The 10,476-nt window shown below is 36.3% G+C and overlaps 1 protein-coding gene across 3 annotated transcripts in view; it reads left to right on the top strand.

The window, feature by feature from the left end:
• The window catches only part of ANK2 (ankyrin 2), a 763,693-nt gene that overhangs the window by 267,265 nt on the left and 485,952 nt on the right, over window positions 1–10,476 (top strand). The gene's annotated exons all lie outside the window — the stretch shown is intronic.

The following is a 10,476-nucleotide window of genomic DNA, read 5'->3' as shown; positions in this document are numbered from 1 at the left end:
CTATCCATCTAGCTATCTAGCACATGGACCCCAGGATTTTTTTTAATGCAGTCCATGACCTCTGTTCAGTTCTTTTTAGAACCTCAAGCAAAATTCAGGCAAATAAAGATACCATAAGATATACCTTATGAAAAGCCCTTTTATAAATTCACATATCTTAGTGACTGATATATTCAATTATCTGGATAAATTAATTTAATTAAGCTGGAGCAAACAAATCCAAATGGAATGCTCTGACAATTTTGATCAAAGTGACCTCTGCCAGAGAATATCGTCCAACACTTCAATTGTCATTCTTCCTATAAATAATGTACTGCCAGAATGGGATCAGATAAACTTTTTTTTCACAATAAGGCTTTCACTGGTCTTTCACTCCTGTTTATTAATTTTGCACACATATTTACTTGTCATAAGGAAAATAACTAAGGAAAATGTTAGAGAAGAGGTTCTTTTAACTGATGATTAGATACTATCCTGAAGTTTTCTGATTATAAAATTATCAAGACAATTAATATTTCTCTGAATGAAAGGATTGAATGTTTCCTCCTACAATATTGTTGTGATCACAGGAGTATGGACTAGTTAAACTTTTCATTTTTTGTGATTCAAAGCATCACATTTGGAAAGTAGAGTTTACAGCTTTCTTTTGTTAATACATTTACCAACCTAGCAGCTTGTGTATACCTAACTTAGTTGCATTTCAGGGTGCCTTTTGTAAGTTTATATTCTATACTTGAGAAATGGATTTGGATTCAGGGAATTTTGATTCAAACTCTAGTTGTGCTGCTTATTACCTGTATTACTTTGAACAACTTACTTCACCCCTCTGGGATTCAGCTTCCTGATCAGTAAAATAATGGGGTTACAATAAGTCAGACCCAGGGTTTCTGTTGGTAGATTTCAAGGGATCCATGAGATCTAATAGGAAAAAATTGCATATTTCAATGTAATTGGTTTCCTTTATGATCCCCCTATATATTTTATTTTATGCATTTAAAAACATGGTTCTGAAAAGGGATCTATAAATTTCACAAGATTGCCAAAGCAGTCTATGAAAAAAAAATGCCAAGAACCTCTGGACTAAATGATCTCTAAAATAATTTTCTAATGTTTAATTATTTGACATCAGTGACTTTTCACCAGTTTCTTATCCCTTTCCTAAGGTTGGCATATTAAGAAATTCAGTGACAGAATAGTATAAGTCAAAGCATTGGTTCTAGGAATTCTCTCTAACTCTCTTTCTACCTCTCTCCCTCCCTCCCTCCATCCCTTCTTTCCTTCCTCCTTCCTTCCTTCCTTCCTTCCTTCCTTCCTTCCTTCCTTCCTTCCTTCTTTTCTTCATTCCTTCTTTCCTTCCTTCTTTCATTCCTTCTTTCCTTCCTTCCTTTTCTATCCTTCCTTTCCTCTTTCTTTCCACTTCTCTCCTTCCCTTCCTTTCCTCTTTAAGTGCTTTATTAAATCTTGTAATCTATCATTTTTAGTGACTTTTTCCATCAATAGACTCCTCCCCCCCATAAAGATGCCCAACTTATTAGAAAAATAAATCAATATATTGGTGTTATTTGTAGATATTGGTATTGGTAGATATTGATTTGATAACAGGGGCCTCATTCCATACTTGTGATCAATTGCTTTTCTGTTGAGAGAAGGAAGGCATGCTAAAGGTACAATTTTACAATTTTCGACTCATTTCCTTAGAAGAATTGGCAGGTATATCTAGGTTCTGTTTTTTGACTGATTTTTATCTTACTTTTGGTAAAGAGTTATAACAGCCACTTGTAGTAACCTAAAGGTCTATGAAAGATGCTTAGTGGACATAATGAGACTGAAGCATGCTATCAACAACTACTTATATGTTAAAAATGGAGTAAACTATATCAATAAGACTATGTTGACCAGAAAAGGAGGTAGGTGGATCATGTTTCAAGAACCATAAAGATCTATGGATAGCCCAGATGCTGTATTGGTATCTCAGATAAAGTAGAAGGATTCTTTTGTCAATCAGTCAACATGCATTTCTTGAGCACTTACTACGTTCCAGGTACTGTGCTAAGTGCTAGGAATACAAGTATAAGCAAAAAGAAAGACAGTCCCTGTCCTCATGGAGCATACATTCTTATAGGAAAGACAAAACCACATAAAAGAAAGCTGAAATTGTGTGTGGGAGGTAAGGGTGAAGGTACCTAGTGAGGGGACATTATGGAGTGAAGAATGGTGAGAAATGAAAAGATGGCTAGTTGAGTATGCTCCTTAAATGGTGATTCTTAGAAGAGCTATCCAATCAGAGAGAGGGGCCCCAGGGATTTAGAATACTTTTAAGGCTGAATTCTAGGGATGAAGTGATCTTCCATGTTGAAGAAGCTTTAGAGGATCTGGTGGGAATCTGGAGGAGTATCGTCTCATGCAGAATGAAGAGCATCTGAGTGAAAGGCATATACAAGAATTGAGTCAGGTAAGAAAGTGTTGATAGGATTATGATTAATTATTTTTTAAATTAAAATTTTTTTCAATCATTGAAAAACCTACCTTCTTTCCTTCCCGCCATCTTCCATGCCCCCCACTGAGAAATCAAGAATGTTACAATGTTACAAATGTGTAGTTGATCAAAACAAATTCCTGTTAGCCATGTCACACATATATGTTTGTGTTACACATGCTTACATATACACACCTATCTATAGCTATTTATATCTGTAGTCTCAGTCTGCACTCTGAGTCTCTCACCTTTCTGTCTGGAGATGGTTAGCATGTTTCATCATGAATCCTCTGGAATGATGGTTAATAGTTGCATCAGTCAGAATTCCTCAGTTTTTCCAGGTTGTCTTTACAATATTATCATAGAATATTTTTCTCCTGGTCCTGCTTATTTATTCTACATTATTTGGTTGTAATTAGTTGTTATTGTTTGTCCTACATTCTCAGAGAAGACCAATGATATGAGGAAGGTGATGTCTTGACTTGAAAGTAAATTGGATTTAAGTGAGCAAGGGCTGTGCAAAGTCACAAGCCTCACTATCTCCTCCAAAACCATCTGGGTCCAGTGGCAAGACATAGATCAGGATGACTGAAGATGGTCCTGAATACAATGGGAGACATTGGCCTTTTTAAGTTAAGGTCTTTCTCAGGTCTCAGATTGTCTGAGGTAACACCCATTCAGTGATTAAGGCTAAGTAAGAAATGAGGCAAAAATATGGTTTCTTCTACCTACTCAAAAAACCAAACCAAAACAATCTCAGAGGGGAAGATCCTCAGGGTTTCTGGCCAAAATAGAAACAATGGCTATTTACACTTACTCTGAGCCAACAAAACCAGAACAATGACCAACTACAGCTTGGGTTGGGGACCATTGTTGGCCAATCAGTGAGAGTTAGAGTGATTTGGGTTTAAGACATAGCCAAATAGTTCTATATGGATCCAAATGGCATTATCAATGTCTGGTTTCCATAGCTCTCATTCAAGAAATTTATACTCCTTCTAAGGTCTTTCTCAGGTCTCATTTTGTATGAGGCAACACCCATTCAAGTGATTTAAAGTTGGATAAGAAATGAAATAAAAGATGACCCTGTTTAACTGTTCAAAAAAATTCATTTTAGGAGGGGAAGGCCCTCAGGATTTCTGCCTGGAACGAAAACAATTGCTATTTACACTCACTTGAAGCCATCAAACCCCAAACAATGACCAGTAGAGGCTTGGACTGGGACTTATTATTGACCAATTAGTGAGAACCAGAGTGATTTGGGTTTAAGGCATAGCCAAGCAGCTCCATTTGAATCCGAATGCAATGAGGTGGCACCATATTGCATAACCCCATAGTACAAAACCTCATTTGGGGCCTTTAAGAGTTGGACATGACTGAAACTGAACAGCAAACATAAACTCATACCTATGAGCTCGAGTCATCTAAATAAAAAGTAAGGAAAGATCAAAATTAACCTTTGCTAATTTTTTTAAGTAAAATGATACCAATCAAATTACCCCTTTCTTTATATTTGATAAATGCTTCAAAAATATTAAATGATCATCAAACTGGTCTCACAATGAAAAAAAAAATACTTTAACTGCAGCAAAGAATTTAAGGTTATTGTGGGAAAAGAACACTTAACAAAATGTACCCTTTCTTCCCTCTCCCTCCAATAATAGGTTCGAAAGTGCTTTGAGATCTTTCTCCCTAGCAGAATGCATACTCTTTGTGAGCGGGATTCTTTCATTTTTGTCTTTGCATTCTTGCAGCTAGCAGTTCCTTGAATTTAGCAAAGCACTCAATAAAAGTTGAATTGAATTAAGAAACTAGAGAATGCTGACTAAAAATCTGAATTATTTTGGAAATATAAAGAAGTTTGAAAAATGAGCTTCATTTTCTGAACTTAAGGTAAGGATTATGGAAACTGTGGATTTTTAGCTATGAATCATGGCTAATGTTTGACATTCATGCTTTTTGGCTTGCTTACTGAAACATTTAAAAATCATTAATACGTCTATGTTCTTAATAGCCACTTGAGGCAGATAACTCTTATCCCATTTTATATATTTGATTGTTTTAAAAAATCATTCTCTTGTCTTTTTTTTAACCAACCACTCCCTTCACTCTAGTAATTTGTCTTTATTTCCCAGTTAATTTGTGCTTTTATTCCTAAAAATTTAATATTTTTTAATGAGTGTTTCCATAACTGGATAATTTTATGCAGATTTTTTAAAACCACCTTTACATCACTATGCTAGCATTTAGTTGGCTTCCAGAGAAGTGTCACCTAATACATTCAATGAATGCTTATTTAGCTCAGTCTATATTCAGGGCTTTGGGAAAATAATGACTATAAAGAATCAGTCCCCACTTTAAACTGGTGGTTGGATGAATAAGGATAGAAAAGGGGGTAGGGACAGGGTTAAGGTGATTTCTATGATGTAGGAAATTTCAAGGTGAGGAAACTCCCTCTTGTCAAAGTAGATTTGCACCCTCTTTGCAACTTATAGGCGTAGAGACTAGTCCTGTAGAGCACTGAGAAGTTTTTTTTAATGATTTGCTCAAGGTCAGGCAGTCACACAGAGGTAAAACTTGGAATCCAAGTCTGCTTTGCTTTGAGGACAATTTTCTATTTACATTGTTATGTACCCTCTCAACCACACAGAGAAGTAAATAGGAGATCATTTGGAAAGGAAGAAGGCTTCATAGAGATGATCCCTGAACTGAACCTTGAAAGAAACAAGGGATACTATAAGGTGACAAGGAAATACATTTCAGGGATGATTAACATGTCACTGCTGCAAAGGTCCAAAGACCAGACATGATTGAGTTTCAAAATAGGAACTTTTAATTAATAATGTTAAATTATACACCATCACAACATTCTTTAGACATCAGTTTTGAAAAATGTTTACATCCTCATCAAACTGAAGATCTAGAACATTGCATGTTGTAGATCCAATAATGCTGAAAATCTAATGAGTGGTTATGTGTTTTAGAATTAAGAATGAATTAATATTTCATATTAAGAATATAGCCCGAATCAATTCTGGAAGCTCATTATATGACTTGGATACTACCAGCACTACTCAGAGTAAGACTGCTGTTGGAAATAATCTACTACTACAGGTAAAAACACACACCCTTTGAAACTATGTCCCTGACAAACAAAAGGTTCAATACAAGAGGATTTTTCACACTTTTGGTCTGACTACTTCCCTGGGAGTATGGCAATTATATGTTTAAATTCCTCTGCAGATATATTCGTTGTATGACCCTTGGCAGATCACTTAGCTTCTGTCTGTCTTTGTTTCCTCTCCATAAAATGAATATAATAATAGCCCCTATCTCTCAGAGTTGCGAAGATAAATGCTTTGTAAACCTTCGAGTACTATGTAAATTTTAGGTATTAATATTATTCAGCAAGGAATAGTCTTTTAGAGTGAACAAACAGATGATGGAATGATGGAGAAACCAAGTGTCTCTTCCATAGTAAAGGAACAGTGGGTAGGTTGGCATGCCTAGGAAGGTACTTTTGAGGGTCTTACATGCAGTAGGTTGTGTGGGACTGAGGCTACATCTTTATCTCATAAGGAAAATGTTTTATTTTTTAGAAGACTAATTGTAGTTTTATTGTATGCCTCTATATAGGAAATGAGTTTCTACATGAAATTTTCTGTAGTATTTGCAAAATAATTTACCCATACTAGGTGATATCACCCCCTCCAAAACTTTCAAGAGACCTCCTGCTGTTGTTAAACAGATAGCTTTATTTAGCCTTTCCACTGAACCGCTCCTCCCCCTGCTGGTGATTGGAGGAAAGAGCTGAAGCAGGAAAACAGTTCAGGGCATTTATTCTCTTTCTTGTCATTTCATGTAAAAATGTGTCATGCTCTATTTAAGGAACTTGAAAATATATACCATGGCAACTGAAGCATCAGACCCATACCACACTTCGACAACCTGAAGAACACTGTTTAATAATAGTAATCATCTTTCATTTCACTCATTAAGGCTAAGCGATATTTTTAGTTTTCTTTCAAGTAGACAGTTTTTTTCATTGTCTGTTTTGATGGGAAAAAATGATGATGTAAAATTTTAGAACAATGCATGATTCCAAATATAGACTTCTATTTCCTAGTATCATAAACCTCCTAGGTAATGTAGGAGATTCATTTTTACGCGACATATACAAAATATGTATGCTACAGTGCATATTTTATGCTATATGTTTTTATGCTGTGCCATACTTTATAGATGTCCCTCATTTCATTGTCCATCGTAAGTTTGCTGTTTAAACAATATTCAACTGGAAACTAGTTGTGTTGTTCTTATCATGGATTTCTTGGCGGTCTTAAGTCCGTATGCTTCTAACATGAGACTGCTATGTTATGTAATAATTTCGATCCCTTCTATTTTCTTTCTTACTTGCTGCCCCAGTATCTCTCTCTATAACGTGTCAGTGGGAAAACTGGGAGACTCTGTGGTGAAGTTAGGCTGAACTTCAATCTGAATATAAAGATTTTCCTTTTCTTTGGTTCTTTCTTACTTTGGTAGTTCAGAAGGCACTTTAGAGAGCTGCTGAACTTCAGCATCGTGAAGGATAATAATGGTTTTAATTTACGTGTATGAAAGTGAGGAAGCATGATATAGTAGTCAGAGAGATGGCCTCAAATCCAGGTTCAAATCCCACCTTTGAGCTACTGGGCAAGTAACTTGCCTTTATCAGTGTTCACTTCATTATTAGTTGCAGAGAAGGTGCAGACCTATATAGAAGTTTTTTTCATGCAGAAGTTTTCAATATCACAGGTCTAATTTTTATCATAGGTTTATGGAGGTGCCATTCAATAGAATTCTAGGTAACAGAATTTAGTTATTTTAGCATCCTTGACAAAAAATAAATGTTGCACTTCAATTGTTGTTAAATTCTTTGTCACAGGTAAAATTAGCTACAATAAAATTAACACATTTTCCCTAGGAGGTTCAATCAATAATGAGAATAGGGAAACATCACCAAAGGTAACATGCTAGGTAAAAGTGATTGAATGTATTTATTCATAGAAACTTATTATCAACGAAGCAGATACTATTTTCTTACCATAAAGACCTGCTTTAATTCTTCACCGAGGTATGCAGGTAACCCTGGCTCTGTTTTAAAATTCATGTTGTTCTGGAGTGCCAGGATGACTCAGATTGGTAGAGGGATGTCTGCATCTGTAGATTTGTGATGAGACTGTATCCTTTCTTGGAGTTCTGCCATTGTTGGCTGAATACACCCAGGCTCTGTGAAAGATGCTGGTCCTTCGTGTACAGGAATCTGTAGCACAGCTCTGCCATCCTTTACTGAGCTAAGGAGGTGATGGTATTGTCTAATCAATCAAGATTCTGAACATAGCTTTGAAAATATGCCCCTACGCCCTCCTTACGAGTCACTGTCAAAAATGGGCATCTGAAAACAGACTGAGAATTCTAGCTCAAAAGTCCCTTGCTAAACTTCCCCAAGGTTTACTTGGGTCTTTTGTTTCCATGACACAGACAGTCCCTAAAAAAGATTGTGCTCTATCCTCTCAGGACCAATTGATGTCGAACCTTTCACTTGTAACAAAGGGAAATTGCTAAACACAAATGACTGAGAATATATGTAACAATCTTCTCTAACAGTGTTCCCCCTCTCAATTAAGAAGAAAAATTGGACCATCATTGATTTTTCAGTAGATCAGAGTTCTTCTTTTCCATCATCGCCATCTTCTTCTTCATCATCTTCTTTTTCTTCTTGTTCTCCTTAAAATCTCTACATCTGTATTGCAAATTGTAATTGCATATATTGTTTTTTTGAATTCTGTTTATTTCATTTTGCATCAGTTGGTAAGACTCTTTTTTCTCTGAATTCTCTTTATCCTTAACTTCTTCCTGTGCAATAATAGTTTATTATATTAAGTAGGAGAGGTATTATAGGATGGTGGAAAGAATACTGATTTTGGAGTCAGAGGACCTAGGTTCAGATCCTGCTTTTGATGCCTAATTATCTATATGATCTGGGGCAAGTAGAGGATTTCTCATAGCTCTCCCTTAATAATCCTATTATCCATTGAGAGCCATAATGATTGGATCAATTGACATTCCATCAATGGTGTATTAGTGCACCTATCCTAGCTTCTGGAGGAAGGAAAGCCTCAAATCACTCCATATAGGGAGGGAACTGTAGAACTTAGACACTTTTCCTTTGTTTTGCTTTCCTTGAAACACATTAGAGACACTAATTATTTTACAAAGGAAAAGTAAGCCTGGGGTAAAAATGAAGACTGTAGGAAAACATTTGATAAAACATGTGGTTGGAATTGTGATTCAGTATTGCCTCTTAGCCAAAATATTTGTCTCCCATATTTCCTTTTATTTGTAGTAGTTCTTAACTTTGTTGTAGTTGAATTGGTTTTAGTGATAAAATAAGTCATGGTGCATCTGAAAGACTCAGCAGTCTTGTACAGCATGTTCCTATTTGACTCAGATGACATAATTCTTTGAATTTTTAGATGTTAGAAACAACATGGCATTACAGTTTTTAAATGAGCAGTTTCAGGAGAAACCCCACAGACTTCTGTTGTAGTCCTTCATGCCACAGAAATAACAACAAAAAAAAATAAGTGAAAAGCTTAGTGGGAATTTAGTGGAATATCTCTAGTATGCTTTTGCTCTTAGTGGGGAGCAAGGAAAAGGTGACAGGAGGTCAGGGCATGTCTGCTTTTCATGTTCCTGGAAACCAGGCCATTTTTCAGATGAGCACCTGGGGTGTCAGATTCATTTAGGGAAACCCAGTACAGATAGGAAGAAGGAACTGTGAGAAGTCACACATTGTTTCCTCTTCTTTCCAGCCTTCCTCACAAATACATCAGAGAGGCCTACTAGAACATTTTCTCATGATTGGGCTTTAGAGTTTGTTGTTACAGGTCCAAAGAACTAGAGCCAGTGAAAGAGACTTAATGGAAATGACCAAAATTATGATACAGTCCTTCAGTAATCCCAAATGATAGAGAGAGTGGGTCAAAACATTGGTGGTCTGGTCTTGAGAGGAAGGATGCTGTATATCCTTGAATGCTCAAGATTGAATACATCTGCCTAATATTCAAGTTTTGTTGTTGTTTCGGTTATATCCAACTCTTCATGATCCCATTTGGGATTCTCTTGGCAAAGATACTGGAGTAATTTGCCATTTCTTTTTCCAGCTCATTTTACAGATGAGGAAACTTGGACAAACAGGGTTAAGTGACTTGCCCAGGGTCACACAGCTTGCAAGTGTTGGAGGCCAGATTTGAACTCAGTTGTCCTAATCTTCAACTTTCAATACAGTAGTCAGCAACCACTGCTTTAGGTATTGAGTCTGTTGGTTAGGACGAGTTGTCAATGATTAACATGTTTTTGCCCCCTATGTACATCCAACTTTGATGAAATAGAGATTTTCAGATTACTGCCAAGATGTAGCCCCAGAATTCTGAGAAGACGATGACAATGATAATAAAAATAATTATCAAGGCACTGATAGTAAAAAAAAGAACTAGCGCACATATATATATATAAAATGTATCAATTCTGTAAACCTCAGTTATGGCAAAAAAAGAGTGTTGGGGACCATCTTGCCTTATAGTATGATCCATGACTATATAAGCATGTGAGAAATAACACCCAACACAAAAGGTCATTTCTTAAACTTGTGGGCCCAAAGGGGATGTCTTTCATTCCACCAATTTTACTCTCAGAATCTACTGGAATTATAAAAAGCCCATTCATTGGAACTAATACCCATAATCAAATTAGACTTTGGTTTTCCCCATGTTTTCTACAGTGCCAGGCACACTGTGAGAAGTTAATAAACGTTAAATGATAGTTATTAATAAGTGCCAATGTTTAGATGCATCTGTCAGTCTTGCCAAGGGTTAACAGGCCCTTGAAAGGAAAGGTCACTATGTTGGCACTCTTACCCTCTCCAGAGCTGGGCCCTTAGGGTCCAATTCAGCAGGAGT

The sequence above is a fragment of the Notamacropus eugenii genome, chromosome 7 (assembly GCF_028372415.1).
Source record: "Notamacropus eugenii isolate mMacEug1 chromosome 7, mMacEug1.pri_v2, whole genome shotgun sequence".
Taxonomy (NCBI): Eukaryota; Metazoa; Chordata; class Mammalia; order Diprotodontia; family Macropodidae; genus Notamacropus; species Notamacropus eugenii.
The sequence above is the reverse complement of the archived record's forward strand: the minus strand, read 5'-3'. Positions and strand labels throughout refer to the sequence as shown.